General features: G+C 46.7%; 1 protein-coding gene across 5 annotated transcripts in view; it reads right to left on the bottom strand.

The window, feature by feature from the left end:
- Positions 1-16,923, bottom strand: part of SCML2 (Scm polycomb group protein like 2) — a 685,095-nt gene that overhangs the window by 334,851 nt on the left and 333,321 nt on the right. The window lies entirely within an intron of this gene.

Here is a 16,923-nt window from a genome sequence, read left to right as displayed (position 1 = left end):
GGTTCCTCTCTGGCAGTCTTCGGCTTTCGCGGTTTCTCTTCCTCAGGTCGCGTTCTCCCCTCGCTTCCTTTATGGGTCCGTCTTCTCTTATTTTTCGTCACGACGCCTTCTGCGTCTGACGTCATACCCCCGAGGCTCTCTCGGGTGCCCCGGGGGTATGTTACCACGGCCGCTGCAAGCACTCGGGAACCGGTGTCGGGGGACGTCCGGTTACAAGGCACTACCACTCTCCTAGTGGCACCAGGTTCGGGATCTCTTGCCTCAGTGTAAAGGAGTCCATCTTCCCAATAGACCCTGTGGGTTCCACTGACATTACCTTTTTCTTGCTCAGCTGCTTCCTGTCTTAGGCCTTCAAGAGTGGGACAAGTCTTTTGTCCCTGACGCAGCTGTTCACTTGAGGGTCCCCCTGGCCCCAAGAGCTCTACCTGATAAGGCTCCAGCTCCATGGACTCAGTTCCCTCAGTGGATGGAATACCTTCCTAAGAAGAGAGGCTCTGTTTCTTTTGCTGTGAAGAAGCTGCCCCCCCAGTCTTCTTTCCTTTGCTCTTGGAAGGTTGGGCCATTATTCCAGACTCCAACACTTTTTTTCACCATGTGCTTTCCATTGTGCTCTAGTCATGACACACACCAGTTCAGGGATGCCCAGCATGGCTGCATGGGTCTTGAGCACTACCTCAGCCCATGCCGAGGACTACAGATAATGACCTAGCAGACATTCTACTGGAAATGCAGAGGAGATTACCACCTGTTTCAGACCAGTGACCCCTCCCCATTCTAAAGTTACAGCTGCCATGGGATGGACTTTAGTTTGATTGTCAGCATTTGTGACTGGATATGTCTATCCAGCCGGGTACTGTCCTGGGGAAACCAGTTTGTCTGTCACCACGGTGACACTGGCACCTGTATCCCTCAGGGCTTCTACTCTATTCCCATTTATCAAGAGCTGCTGCCTGTATTTTTGCATGTTAGGTGGCCAGGCAGCAAGTGTGGCTAAATCCACTCCACCCTCTGAGACTAAAGTAGCTTCAGTGTGGACCCTGATTTGCTCTGGGCACACAGTTGATCCCACCTGGGTATTCCAGTGCTAACTGGAGTAGTTGTTGTGGGACTTTTCTTTGGAAAGGCCTTGTCTCCAGTTTGGTACCCATGCCGTCTACAGTTGTGACAACAGGCCTTCTTGGGATCAAAGTTTTTACCCTTATACCAATTTGTGGACTGTGAAGAGGCTTGGGGCCCACCCTCCTGAGCAGGTTTTTGGGGCCCTGTAGAAGACTCTTTGCTTTTGTCCCTGGATGTCTTCACCACCCTTCCCCTGGGTATGCTTTGTGACCCCTTTCTTTTGGTCACCCCCCGTGGAAGTTTTGGTCACCCTTGTCTTGACCCAGTAGTCTGCCTTCTTTCCCAATTCTTGGGGAGAAACAGGACCCAGGTCTGCCAGATGTTGTTGCGGTTTGTCATTGAAACAATTACTTAACAGATGTTCTTTCATAAATAAATTATAAAGCCCATCATAATCACTTGCATCACTGCCATTTATCCAACCATCTAGTGTTTTGACTGAGAAGTCAACGAAATCAACCCAGGTTTGGCTTTGGGATTTGTGAGCCCCCCTGAACCTAATCCTGTACTCCTCAGTTGAGAATCCAAAGCCATCAATCAGGATAGCCTTCATGAGGTCCTAAGATTCTGCATTTTTACCACAGAGTGTGAGGAGTCTATTCCTACACTTTCCAGTGAACATTTCCCAAAGGGGAGTTCCTCAGTGAGATCTGCTTACTTTTCTGGTTGCACAAGCCCTCTCAAAAGCTGTGAACCATTTGGTGATGTCATCACCTTCTTCATATTTGGTTACAATCCCTTTGGGGATTATTAGGATGTCAGAATTCTCTCTGACCCTATTTAAGTTGCTGCCACCATTTATGGGAGTTAAACCTATTTCTTTTCTTTCCATTTCTATGGCTAGGAGCTCCTACTCCAAAGCCAAACTCTTGGCTATCCTTGCTAAAACGATGTCCTCTTCATTGAGGCTGTCCTCAATGCTCAGAGGCACTGGACTCCCTTGTGGAAGAACCAGGCTCTTGGACTATGATTTTTGGGAACAGGGTTCTAGGAACCGTGTCCTCCCCATTTAGGGCAAGAGGGGGGAGTTCATCCTCCTGTTCACTAATTTCCCCCATCTGAAGGAGTATCCTTCATATCAGTGAGGTGGTCCCTTATGAACTCTGCCAAGAGCTCCTGGAGCTTAGACTTGGACCCAGTTTTTATCTTTTTTGTCTTACAGACAGACCTCAACTCTGACATCACTAGATGCAGGTAAGAGGTGAGGTTGAGTTCCATCACTACCTTATCTGTTTGACTCATTATAACTCTAAAGGTTGGGATTACTTTTTAAGAAACTAAAAACTACTTCTAGAACTTAAATCCTAACTTGTACACACTTGGAAACGTCAAAAGAAATGCTAACAGGGACTTACACAAGCCCCTAGCAGGACTTTAAAAAATTTAGAAAAATAGTCAAATTGCAAAAATCCATTTCTAATGCCAATTTTTTTAATTTTAGTTGTGTGATCGGGTACTGGCTAAGAAGTCCAGCAAATGCAAAGTCTTAGACCCCACCACTGACCCCCCAATGTAGGAAGTTGTCTCTGAATATACTATTTCAAAGTGACAGTGTGTGTGCACAGAGTCCAGGGGTTCCCCTTAGAGGTTGACAGTGGCAAAATGATAGAATACTAATGCTCTATTTTGTGGTAGTGTGATCGAGCAGTAGGCTTATCAGAGGGCAGTGCTAAGCATTTGTTGTACACACATAGGCAATAAATAAGAACACACACTCAAAGACTTAACTCCAGGCCAATAGGTTTTATATAGAAAAATATTGTTTTCTTAATTTATTTTAGAATCACAAGATTCAGAATTCAAGTAAATACATAAATTGTAAGGTACTTGGCATAGTTAAGTATGGCACTCTGAAGTAAAACAGTAATGTACACAGTTTTGGCAAAAATGGCAATAAGCTATTTTGAAAGTGGACACAGTGCAAAAATCAACAGTTCCTGGGGGAGGCAAATATTGGTTAGTTTCTCAGGTAAGTAAAGCACTTATACGTTCAGTCTCCTGGGCATAGGCAGCCCACCGTTGGGGGTTCAAGTTAACCCCAAACACCCAGCAACACAGGGCTGGTCAGGTGCAGAGGTCAAAGTAGGCCGGGTGCAGTGTGTGAACAAGGCGTCGGGTTTTGTATTGAAGTCAATGGAGGGACCAGGGGTCATTCTGGCGATGAAGGCAGTGCACAGGGGGGCTTCTCGGGCTAGCCACCGACAAGGCTAGGATGAGGGCCACCTGCTGGTCACTCCTGCACCGGTGGTTGGTTCCTCTCGGTCCTGGGGGCTGCGGGTGCAGTGCTTCTTCCATGCGTCAGGTTCCTTTGTTACAGGGCAGTTGCGGTTGGGGGCACCTCTGGATCCTCTCTGCAGGCGTCGCTGTGGGGGTGCAGGGAGGTCAACTCACTGTGTCCATGTCGATGGAGTCACCTGGGAGTCCTCTCTGCGGTGTTGGTTCTTCTGGACAAGAGCCAGGGGCATCAGGTGATGAGTGACGGCTCAAGCTTCCAGAGTGAGGCTGGAGTTTTCTTTAAAGATGCATTCTTTGTTGCAGTTTGGGACAGAGCTGCTGTCCTTGAGAGTTCCTTGGTCCTTTAGATGCAGGTCAGTCCTCTTGAGTCCTCAGAGGTCGCTGGTCCCGCTGGATGCGTCGCTGTGCAGGTTCTCTGAGTCTGGAGACAGACCGGTAGGGCTGGGGCCAAGTCAGTTGTCGTTTCCGTCGTCTCTGTGGGGCTTTCAGAGCACCAGTCCTTCTTTCTTCAGGTTGCAGGAATCGTTTTTTTTGGGTCACCCCTAAATACTCAATTGAGGGGGGTGTTTAGGGCTGGAGGGCAGTAGCCAATGGCTACTGTCCCCGAGGGTGGCTACACCCTCCTTGTGCCTCCTCCCTGTGGGGAGAGGGGCACATCCCTAATCCTATTGGAGGAAATCCTCCAAAGCAAGATGGATGATTTTCTAAGGCAGGGGTCACCTCAGCTCAGGACACTTTAGGGGCTGTCCTGGCTGTAGGGGGACTCCTCCTTGTTTTTCTCATTATCTCTTCCGGACTTGCCGCCAAATGTGGGTGCTGTGTCCGTGGGGCAGGCATCGCCACTAGCTGGACTGCCCTGGGGCGCTGTAACACCAGGCTTGAGCCTTTGAGGCTCACCGCCAGGTGTTACAGATCCTGCAGGGGGAGGTGTGAAGCACCTCCACCCAGTACAGGCTTTGTTGCTGGTCACAGAGTTCACAAGGCACTCACCCCATATGGCCAGAAACCCGTCTGTATTTGGCAGGCTGGCACAAACAGGTCAGCCTAGCTCTAGTAGTTGGGCTGGTATGCAGGGGGCATCTCTAAGATGCCCTCTGTGTGCATTTCTCTGAGGTGAGTGCCATACAGACAGTCATTTTCTCCCCACCAGCACATACAAGCTGTGAGGCAGTGTGCATGTGCTGAGTGAGTGGTTCCCAGGGTGGCAAAATACATGCTGTAGCCCTTAGAGACCTTCCTTGGCCACAGGACCCTTGGTACCAGGGGTACCACTTACAAGGGACTTACCTGTGTGCCATGGCTGTGCCAATTGTGGAGACAAAGGTACAGTTTAGGGAAAGAACACTGGTGCTGGGGCCTGGTTAGCAGGATCCCAGCAAACGTAATCATAACTAGCATCAACAAAAGGCAAAAAGTTAGGGGGTAACCATGCCATCAGAGGCATTTTCCTACACATGCCCTCACACAAAGGACTGATAACCCTCCACAGGGATCCTGGCAGACAGGACTAGGCTGAAAGGAGAACTTGTGCATTTCAAAACCACTCTTCGAAGTTTCCTCCCACTTCAAAAGCATTTTGGGTATATGAACTGGATCTCTAACCCCACCAAATCAGACACTTCTGAACCTAAACCTGGACTCTGTCTGAGAGACTGCCTGGCTGCCCAAAAGACTCATCGGGACTGCTTTGCTGAAGGGCTGTTTTCCTTCTTGTTGCCCTGCTGCCTGGAGCTCCTGACACTGCTGAAAGGGGCTCTGCCTTCCTCCCAAAGTGCTCTACAAGGGTTTGGATTGATCTTGCCTCCTGTTTCTGAAGTCTCAGGACCAAAAAAGACGGAGCACCTCATTACAACATCGGCGGTAAAAACCGCCTACCGCCGCGGTGGCGGCAGCAAAAAGACCATAGCCGCAGCTACCAGCCGTCCGCCATATTATGACCACAGCCGGATTTCCGCCACAAGAATGGCAGAAATCCGGCTGTGGCCATACAGCGGACGGCGGTAAAGTGACGCTGCTACCATCATTATGACTACTACGGCCTGGCGGTGTTCTTCTGGCGGGCGCTGCTGGTGGTAGCAGTGCCCTGGCCCTGCCGGAAGACCCCCTGAATCCAGGCAAGTCGGGTCTCTCACAGAGGAGGGGGAGTGGGGTTGCACTGTGTGTGTGTGTGGGTGTGTTTGTGGGTGTGTGCATGTATGTGTGTGCGTGTTTAGTGTTGAATATGTGTGTGCATGTACGGAAGTGTGAGTGCGTGTATGTTGTGAATTGTAATGTGTGTATGTTTGGAAGTGTGTGCGGATGCATCTGCAATTGGATGTATGCGTGTGTGTGTGTGTGTGTGTGTGTGAAGGGGGCGTGGGTATAGGGAGAGGGTGGGGGGTTTGGAGAGGTAGGGAGCAGTGGGGAAGGAATTCACGGTCACTGATATGGCCTACCACTATGGTTTTCGTGGCATTACGAACGCCACGAAAACCATGGCGGTAGGCGGGGTCATAATCCCGCAGGTGGCACAGTGGTGGTTGCCTGCCTGGAGATGGATATCTCCAGCCTGACGGCTGTTACCGTGGTGGTCGGAGTGGTACAATGTCATAATATGGTGGTAAGTAACGCCATATTATCGCCGACCGCCAGGGTCGTAATGACCCCCTTAATCTCTTCAAGAAATCCTCATGTGTCGGAACAATTGATGCAACGCCTGCAGAAGTTGACACAGCACCTGCATCGCTGCTGGAAAATCGCCACACTGCTGGCTGGAACGTTGCAGCACTGGCTTCGCAGCACGAAATCCGACACAAGGCCTGCCTCGCAGATGAAATTTCACAACACTGCCGACAGGATCGACGCAAAGCCTGCTCCTTCTCCAAGCACGTCAAGGATTTTCAACGCATCGTCCCTGGGCATCAAAATATCTCTGCATCGCAGCAAGGAACGAAGGCTGTGCATCTGGAAATCGACATCATTTTGCAGCATGGAAAGAAATGCCGTATTGTCGGTGACACGCCACAAAATCTGACACCACCTTATTTTTCCATGCATCTCCTCCTCTGTGGTTCCCATGCACCGTTAATTTTGACGCATCCCAGGTACTGTGTGTTAGAAGGATACAACCACTGTTTCTTAAGAACGAAAACTCTTGTAAACCTTTTAAAAGTGATATTTCAATTTGTACTTATTGGATTTTTATTGTTTTGACCTTATTTTATTCAGAAAATTATCTATTTTTCTAAACCTATGTGGTGTATTTTTGTGGTGTTTTCACTGTGTTCCCGTATGAGTTACTGCACAAATACTTAACTAAATTGCCTTCTAAGTTAATCCTGCCTGCTCTGTGTCAAGCTACCAGAGGGTGAGCACAGGATCATTTGGGTTTAGTTGCGACTTACCCTGAGTAGGACAGTGGTCCCCTACTTGGACAAGGGTGTATACATCTGCCAAATAGAGACCCAATTTCTAGCAAACCATATACTACAAACTACTATCTGCCAAGCTGCTTCCAAAAAAACATAACATATCTCTCTTCAGAATTCTTGAATGGCAGCACACTGCCAGACTACATGAAATCAATTTGCAACTGATTCACATCTAAAATAGCTACTTGGCCACGCAGGGTTAATCTTGGCCAAACATTGTGGGATTCTGAAAAGCAACCATTTTGTGTAAAATTGCATTCTCCGCCAATTGACCTCTCTCAGGACCTTAAAAAATATAGTTTGAGCCCTTCATATTTCTCCCACTTACTAAATGCCTTTTGACGTGTCAGAACCTCTGCCTGACTTAACCAATTTTTTCCACTCCCCAGGATATTTAAGATTTGGGGCCTCACGCAGGTTCATTGCTAAATTTTGACTAGTACACATGTGTCTAATCTCCAAAGCCCTACATTTACTAGTCATAACTCTATAGAAGCTGAACAGCCAAAAGTTACCCTTGACAGACTCTTGGATTTCAGGACAGCTCTTCCACCTTTCTCTAGGCATGAATTCAGCCACCTAACGAAACCCGACTATCTCCCATCTCTGAATTACGCTTGAGTCCATCCTAGCCCTTGAATGCCAATTCAGTTATTTCAAGGGTGTGGCGGCATTAATATAAAGGATTACATATTGCAGATAAATGCCCCTGCACTTTTAAAGAACCACATCAAACTGCTGTAGCAAACTTTAACTGATTTTGTCAATCTTAAAACATCCCTGATAATATGTTCCTTTAAAATCAAACCCATAAAATAATTCTTAAAAAGACCACCTGACACCAGTTGCACATTAAATCAGGACATGTATTGTATAAAATAAGCAAACTAATAATCCCTCAAATTGTTGAGTGCTAAACCGCCATCCTCCAAACCTTCAGATAGAGTGCAAAGTGCTAGTCTAGCAGTTTTATTCTGCCAGATAAAAGATGTAAAAAGAGATTACACTCTTCTAAAAAACTATGTCCCAAGCACACACAGTATTGCAATAAAAATGAACAGGAGAAAAACCACCATCCTTATCAGTGCAACCCTCCTTAAGAAGGTAAGGGGAAGCGAGTTCCATTGAGCAAACAATACTTTGAAGATCACGTAAGTCTTCAAACTTTTATTAATCTCCAATACCAGGTTCCGCTTCAGTTGCTCGTTTACACAGGAGGCCATATCTGGGAGCAACATATCAGGCAAGCAACTTTAAAGAATGACTTCAGTTTTCTTACTAACCTTAGAGCCCCCTAATACCTAGTACAAAGAGAAGACATCAAAAGCTTTTTCCTGTAAACACCTGCTAAATTCAAGAAGCAGCATTATGGCATTCGCAGAAAGTTTTATCTTAGCCATCTGTGGTACAGGAGGGTGAATATCCTTATTCTTCCTGATTATAATCACTAGTGGTTCAATGACAAAAAGCAAACAGATCTGGTGACAGAGGACAGCCCTGTCTAGTGCCACAGCTAACTTGCACTGTAATCACCTGTAGGAAGTTGGCTCTGTATATACTATTTCAAAGTAAGAAATAGTGTGCACAGAGTCCAAGGGTTCCCCTTAGAGGTAAGATAGTGGCAAAAAGAGATCATTCTAATGCTCTATTTTGTGGTAGTGTGGTCCAGCAGTAGGCTTATCAGAGGGTAGTGTTAAGAATTTGTTGTACACACACAGGCAATAAATGAGGAACACATACTCAAAGACTTACTCCAGGCCAATAGGTTTTTATATAGAAAAATATATTTTCTTAGTTTATTTTAAGAACCACAGGTTCAAGATTTACAAGTAATACTTTAAATGAAAGGCATTTCACTCGGATATTCTAGGAACTTTGAATAATCACAATAGCATGTACAGTTTTGACAAAAATGGCAATAAGCTATTTTAAAGGTGGCCACAGTGCAAAAATCAACAGTTCCTGGGGGAGGTAAGTAATTGTTAAGTTCAAAGGTAAGTAAAACACTTACAGGGTTCAAAATGGGTCCAAGGTAGCCCACCGTTGGGGGGTTCAAGGCAACCCCAAAGTTACCACACCAGCAGCTCAGGGCCGGTCAGGTGCAGAGGTCAAAGTGGTGCCCAAAACCCATAGGCTTCAATGGAAATAGGGGTGCCCCTGGTTCCAGTCTGCCAGCAGGTAAGTACCTGCGTCTTCGGAAGGCAGACCAGGGGGGTTTTGTAGGGCACCAGGGGAGACACAAGCAGGCACAGAAAGTACACCCTCAGCGGCACAGGGGCGGCCGGGTGCAGAGTGCAAACAGGCTTTGGGTTTCAGATAGGAATCAATGGGGAGACCAGGGGGTCTCTTCAATGATGCAGGCAGGCACCGGGGGAGGGCTCCTCGGGGTAGCCACCACCTGGGCTAGGCAGAGGGTCGCTTGGGGGTCGCTCCTGCACTGGAGTTCGGTTCCTTCAGGTCCTGGGGGCTGCGGGTGCAGTGCTGGTTCCAGGCGTCTGGTTCCTTGGTACAGGCAGTCGCGGTCAGGGGGAGCCTCTGGATTTCCTCTGCAGGTGTCGCTGTGGGGGCACAGGAGGGTCAACTCTGGCTACTCACGGGCTCGCAGTCGCCGGGGAGTCCTCCCTGTAGTGTTGGTTTTCCGCAGGTCGAGCCGGGTGCGTCTGGTGCAGAGTGGAAAGTCTCACGCTTCCGGCAGGAAACGTGTGGTCTTTAAAAGTTGCTTCTTTGTTGCAGAAAGTTGCAGTTTCTTGAACAGGGCTGCTGTTCTCGGGAGCTTCTTGGTCCTTTAGATGCAGGGTAGTCCTCTGAGGCTTCAGAGATCACTGGACCCTGTGGGATGCGTCGCTGTTGCAGTTTTCTTCGAAGTAGGGAGACAGGCCAGGGGGGCTGGGGCCAACTCAGTTGTCGTCTCCGTCTTCACTGCAGGACTTCAGGTCAGCAGTCCTACTTCTTTAGGTTGCAGGAATCTATCTTCCTCGGTTCTGGGAGCCCCTAAATACTGAATTTAGGGGTGTGTTTAGGTCTGGGAGGGCTGTAGCCAATGGCTACTGTCCATGAGGGTGGCTACACCCTCTTTGTGCCTCCTCCCTGTGGGGAGGGGGCACATCCCTAATCCTATTGGGGGAATCCTCCTTCTACAAGATGGAGGATTTCTAAAAGTAAGAGTCACCTCAGCTCAGGACACCTTAGGGGCTGTCCTGCCTGGGGGGTGACTCCTCCTTGTTTTCCTCATTATCTCCTCCAGCCTTGCCGCCAAAAGTGGGGGCAGTGGCCGGAGGGGCGGGCATCTCCACTAGCTGGGATGCCCTGTGGCGCTGTAACAAAGGCGGTGAGCCTTTGAGGCTCACCGCCAGGTGCTACAGTTCCTGCAGGGGGAGGTGAGAAGCACCTCCACCCAGTACAGGTTTTGTTCCTGGCCACAGAGTGACAAAGGCACTCTCCCCATGTGGCCAGCAACATGTCTGGTGTGTGGCAGGCTGGGAAAAACTAGTCAGCCCACACTGGAAGTCGGGTAGGTTTTCAGGGGGCATCTCTAAGATGCCCTCTGGGTGTATTTTTACAATAAAGTGCACACTGCCATCAGTGTGCATTTATTGTGCTGAGAGGTCTGATACCAAACTTCCCAGTTTTCAGTGTAGCCATTATAGTGCTGTGGAGTTCGTGTTTGACAGACTCCGAGACCATATACTATTATGGCTAGCCTGCACTTACAATGTCTAAGGTTTTGTTTAGACACTGTAGGGGCATAGTGCTCATGCACATATGCCCTCACCTGTGGTATAGTGCACCCTGCCTTAGGGCTGTAAGGCCTGCTAGAGGGGTGACTTACCTATGCCACAGGCAGTGTGAGGTTGGCATGGCACTCTGAGGGGAGTGCCATGTCGACTTATGTCATTTTCTCCCCACCAGCACACACAAGCTGGCAAGCAGTGGTTATGTGCTGAGTGAGGGGTCCCTAGGGTGGCATAAGACATGCTGCAGCCCTTAGAGACCTTCCCTGGCATCAGGGCCCTTGGTACCAGGGGTACCAGTTACAAGGGACTTACCTGGGTGCCAGGGTTGTGCCAATTGTGGAGACAACGGTACAGTTTAGGGAAAGAACACTGGTGCTGGGGCCTGGTTAGCAGGGTCCCAGCACACTTTCAAATCATAACCTGGCATCAGCAAAGGCAAAAAGTAAGGGGGTAACCATGCCAAGGAGGCATTTCCTTACACCACCTCAGCAGCATTAACTATGATCTTTGCTTTAGAGCTTTCATACATCTTATATATCAACCTTGTGATCTGGGAGGGTAACTCAAACTTATCCAAACTACAAAAAAGCATCTCCCAGACCATGAGGGCAAAGGCCTTCTTCTCCCTGTCTAATAAAAAAAACTGTGGCAGAGTTATAATTAACGGAGAGATAATCCAGCGCCTTCGCTAAATAATGCGTCTTGGTCCCGAACTGTCATCCAGCAATAAAAACATTCTGGTCCTTTTGGATTACTTTCACCACTACACAATTAAATCTTTTTTCCAACAATTTCATAATGATCTTATTTTCTGAATTTAATAGAGTAATTGGGCGATATGCATTTGGGTCTTAAACACCCTTTCCCTTTTTTTAAAAAAAATAACCACATTCATCTTTTTAAATGAAACAGATATGAGGACACCTTCTAACACAGAACTAGCAGCAAATATTCCACTAAAACCTCCAGGAATTACTTATAAAACTCAGCCTGGAAAACCATCTGGGCCACATACCTTACAGCTTGGAAGGCTTCTAACACCTCGACCAGTATTTATCTAGAAAAAGGGAGAACTAAGCTTTCCACATCTTCCTCAGTGAGAGTGGGAATATCCAAACCTGCCAGAAAATCCTTTAAAGCTCCCTTATCGATCACTTGATTATGACTGTAAATTTGCCTGTAGAGTTCAAGCAAGATTTCACCCACCTCGCCCTGTTCCTCGTAGGGAACCCAGGAGGTTGGACACTTCAAAGCATGGATCAAGTTACTTGTAGCTTGTTCTTGGGCCTGCCATGCTAGAAATCTTCTGGAAAAGTTGCTCTCCTCATACATTTTCTGCATGTAGGCCCGATTTGATTCAAGGCACTTGGCGTAGTAGAAGTCACTTAAAGACTGTTTAGCCTTCTCAAGCTCTTTTCTGTTCGCCTCCAAAGACTGCCTCAAAATGCACTTCCTGGACCCCCTTCTCCAAGGCCTGCTTTTGCTCTTTGGCCTTTCTTTGTTGGCCACATCTTTCGCTATCACCCACCCTCTTATATATATATATATATGTTTTAATGCATCCCCATTTGGGGAGGATGACCCATGGTTCCTGGCCAGAAATTCTTTAATCTCGTCTTTGCATATCCTGCCCCAACCCTCCGCCTTAGATACTGCCTATTAAAGACCTACCTCCTCCCTCGCAAACTACCTCTTTACACAAAAATCTCCAGCTCGAGGATTGTATGGTCTAAGAATCTGTTAGAGAGGGTCTGCCACCCCTTAAAAATTACTGTTTTAGATATAGATAGAGATATATATATATATATATATATATATATATATATATATATATATATATATATAAAAAATTCAACCCATGAAGCGCTATGAAACCTTCCGAAAAAGCATGCAAATTCTTTTTCCCCCTGGAAAGGCATCCCTCCCAGGATCAAGTAATTAATTTTTGATTCTGCATAACATTCGCGACTCTGGGCTTTAACTATCTTTTAAAGATTTATAGAGGAATCTATTCTGCTGGGATTTTGGAAAAAGTTAAAATCGCCCCCCATAATAATCTTCCCTGAAACTAGCAACAATAACTGAAATAGCTCCTTGGATGGCCTAGCATTATCTTCCACTTGGGCATAAAAACTAACAAAAGTAAGGCACCTAGAGAAAACCAAGCAATTAACCCAGCACCAGCGGCCATGCGTGTCACAGTCCCAATCAAGCACTACTGCATTCAGTCTATGGGTGAGGAAAAATGCCTTAACCTGGTGGGCTGAGGAAAAACCTCTATATTCAGCCCATTTTGAAACATGGAGAACTTTAAAATCTTTCCTGCTGGTATACGAGTCTCCTGAAGCAATACAACCAATGGACTGCGGTCCTCCACCCATGTTTCTATAGCCTGCAACTTCTTATTGTTATCTCCATCCATATTAAGCGAAACCACCTTCAGGACTGGCCTAGGATCCCACCCTCCTTCTGGTCTCCGGGCTAAACATGATTAAGCAAAGTTCATATAATGCTTAAAGTTCCAAGTGCCAACGTGCCATAGTGCAAAAGTGCCAGCTAAAAGCTCAAAGTGCATCCAATCGCTAAAGGTCTTCACCTGATGCTACTTGCCTCTCCAAAAATTCACTCCCTCCCCAAAAAATGCTTTGAAATCCTGACTCAAGTGCAACTGTGCATAGCCAAAATGGCCCTTAAACCGCTAAAATGCGGCTCCTCACCTCTCCCACAATTTAAATCCACATAGATCCATGAGCATAAACTAACCCGGAACCACCTCAGTGGGCACCCCCAGGATTTAGCCATCTCGGAGTTTTCCACTCGATATTGGTGTCCTTCCCCTATATTTGCCATTCTGGATCTCGTTTTATACTGCACACCAGACCCCACCTCTGCTCCAAGTCTCTCACCTACATGCCTCAGTCAGAGTCCTGCCCATCCACCCACTCATTGCTCATCACCCCACCCGTAGGGGTACTGGCACCATGACCAAGTGCCCGAGTCTCCCAAACTCTTCCCCTCTTGCCCCACCCATGGCCAAATACACAATAACCTACTTTCTTGTACTGAGCCTAGGCAAGCGAGACATTAGAGCCTCCTTAATTACTTAAACTTCCTTAACTTCTTTAACATTACAGATACTTGTGCAGTCTTGAAACCCACCTCCCACAGTCTTTTCAGAACTGTCATATCGCAACAACAGTACCACCTTGCTCTCCCCTCTTGACCCCATCAAACCTCACCCTTAAGTACACATCAAACATACAGCATGCACCAAGTAAAGCATAGTCTTTAAGAACTCGGCTGCTTCAGCAACTTCACCCAGTACTCGAAAAGACCCTCTGAAACAATACTTTAAGTTTAGAAAACAGAATTATCGAGGCCTGTGCCTCAGCAGATTGAAACTTTGAAATCAGATTTCCGATATCCTTAAGTCTCCAGGAGGATTCTACTGTCATGTCCGAGAAAATGTGGAATTCAAAGTTACTTGCAGACTTAAAGGCGTTCTCCAGTTTCACTTTAGCCACTATCCTCTCTAACTCTATAATCGACAAAGTACACCAACATAGTAGGGGGATACCTGGCATGCCCCCCAACATGAGACAGGACAAAATGAGTCCCTGTGATTATTAAATCTAGCTTGTAATCCGAAACAATGAAAGACTATCAGATTTTCCATTAATTAAGCATTTCCACAGCATCTTCACTATGATCTGGGATTCCTGTAATCCGAAGGTTAGATCTTCACATAATTTTCCATCTGCTCCGGTTTCCCGTTAAGCCATCATGTCTCCTCCAGCTGTTTATTATTTTTTCCCCAAGTTATATCCATTATCCTCGCAGTGAGGCACTTTGTTCCACCCTCATTTAGCTGAGTAGAAATGCTTTCCAGTTGGGCACAGACTGAGTCTAAAAATTCTTACAATTCTTCCGACATTTGTGTTTGTGTGGCCTTAATAGCTTCCACCTCTTTTCGAACCTTGTGAAGCCTACTGCTAAAGCTTATGGCAGTTTCATCAGCCTCTCTTGGTTTGGCCATAAAGCCACCTTAACCTAATGCAGGGTCCGACTCCTCCTCTGAACCTGCGCTACTCACTATGAGTGGCCCAGCCCAAGGCTACCTCTAGTTGAGTAGCATCCTTTTGGGGTTCCTCAGTCAAACCTGAGGTTTCACCCTGGCTCCTCCGCCTGATATTTCCACTCTTGGCCATATAGCGACTAGTCTCGAATAAAGGGTACAAGCCACCATCTTCAGTACTCTCCAAGGATAACCCTCCCTTTTCTGCTGCCCTGCTGGGAGATATTGCTACAACCTTCTCGGCCTTCCTCCTGCCCCCAACTGCCTGTGCCAGCTGGAGACCATTCTGCTTACCCGCCTTCAACGTGGGCCATGTATATCCTGCAGGAACCGCAATGCACCGCCACACCAGAGCCAAGAGTCCTCAGAGACCTGCGGGAGCTCCGTACAGTGACCTCCATACAGCTCCTGGAAACGACTGTACATTAAAGAGCAAGCCTCAGGGAGCATTGCGGGGCCTCAGGAGAGATGCTGCTTTCGACCACATGCAGGTCTGACACACCACAAGGGCAGAGCCAGAAGGGTCTAGACTAGGATGGCAAAGCATTAGCTGCTTTGAAGGAGATGGCTGTCACTGAATCTACACAACCTACACTCTGAACCAAGTTGTCATGCTGCTTGCCATCTCTGACCAGAGTGGCAGAAATGGGGGGTGACTGTTTTTAGATCATCTTTGGGCATAGTCTGATTGTGATGACCAGTGAGGCACACTGATGCTGTGTCTGGTACGGTTTATTTCTTAACACGATTTTACTACTTGGACTGCAGCCAGTTTCTTCATGAGTTTCAACACTTCATGCCATATGTAGTCTAAAACTGGAATGAATTTCCATGACTTCTTAGTTTCCTCTCTGAAATCATAAGGCAACACTGCTGCTCTGCAGCTGCCATGGGTAGGTCAGGTTTATTAGTAGCCCTTTCCAACAGAGTATGGATGCGAAAAATGCTTGCAGAAGAATCAAATGGTGCTCCATCTACGTTAAATTGTTATACTGCACCTGCAGTCATCACCTTCACAATAATTCGCCTGATCATGTTCGTAAATCATCCCATCTGCTTTGTTTTCAATTACTTTTTCCTCACTCTGCCTCTGTCTCATTCACACACCCCCAACCAATGTACTAGCGGACAGGAGAAACTGGTACAGTGTGGAGGTTGGGGAGGCTGTGCTGGTGATGTTGGTAGGGGGTAGATTTCATTGGGTAGTTGCTGTACTGCAGGTGATATGTAATGCGGCGGTTGAGAAACCAGATTTTCTTGCTGTTTTTAGCAGGGAGTGCTTCGAAGCCTTTTTCAATATCTTGTAGTAAGAACCAGATATTTTTTTCTTTAGCGAAGCACAATTATGCACTTCATTACAATAGTTCAATTCAGGAAGCTCTAAATATTTCTGCCCACCTTTGTGGAAGTGCACTGCGCCCAGAATCATCGCCTGACAAGGGAGCATCTTTTTTAGTGATAAAAAAATATTCAATCTTTAATAAACAATGCTAGCCTCTTTTTTCCATCATTAAGAGTTTTTGAGGGAATATATTTGTAGATGTCTCAGTGAGCTGCCTTGTGCTTGGGGGTACAAGCAATATAGGTACTGCTCAAGAAAGTCCTAGTCAAAACTTTTGTTATTCATAAGATAATACATTTTCAAGGAGAGATCTACCCTCCTTGTCTGTCAAGGTGACAGCTGTAACTTTCCAGTGGAGCGGAAGGTGCCACAGACCTAAGTAGTCTAAAAGCAAGTATATAGATCACTTCAATCGATCCTGCAAGTTATCTGAGCACATACATTTTCATTCTTATGCTCAACACAGTTTTTCGTTTTTCAGAACCGTATACTTCTCCATTATCAGGGGGTTCTGGCTTCTGGGCTGAACAAATAATTTCTTTGGATCTTCCTGAAGTCTCTGCAATCTCGTCATTCAATGCAGGCCCAAATGATCAAAGAGGGTAACTTACAAGGTGCACAACTAGTCTATCTTGCGACACCACTTGGCTTTCACCTTTTTTTCAGCAATTTCCACTGCTTTAGGTGTGCTCATGCCATGGCTTTGGGTAGGTGTGCTCACCCTAACAATTTAGAGTACAAATAGAATTATATAAACACACAAAATCATTTGTCTGGCTAATAGAGGGAACAGCAAGTCGTTAGATTCCAAGCTCGGATTCCAATTGGGGTCTACCTACATGGCAAACTATTTCTACTTTTTTTGCCTTAGCTACTGGGGTTTATTAAAAAGAAACATGGGACAGCTTAACACTACACTCAACTAAACAAACATTGACAAAGCCAAGATGCTTGGCACTTGTGCATTGACAAAAGCAATAAAAAGGCATATTACCTTCTAAAACAATT

The sequence above is a fragment of the Pleurodeles waltl genome, chromosome 8 (assembly GCF_031143425.1).
Source record: "Pleurodeles waltl isolate 20211129_DDA chromosome 8, aPleWal1.hap1.20221129, whole genome shotgun sequence".
NCBI lineage: Eukaryota > Metazoa > Chordata > Amphibia > Caudata > Salamandridae > Pleurodeles > Pleurodeles waltl.
The sequence above is the reverse complement of the archived record's forward strand: the minus strand, read 5'-3'. Positions and strand labels throughout refer to the sequence as shown.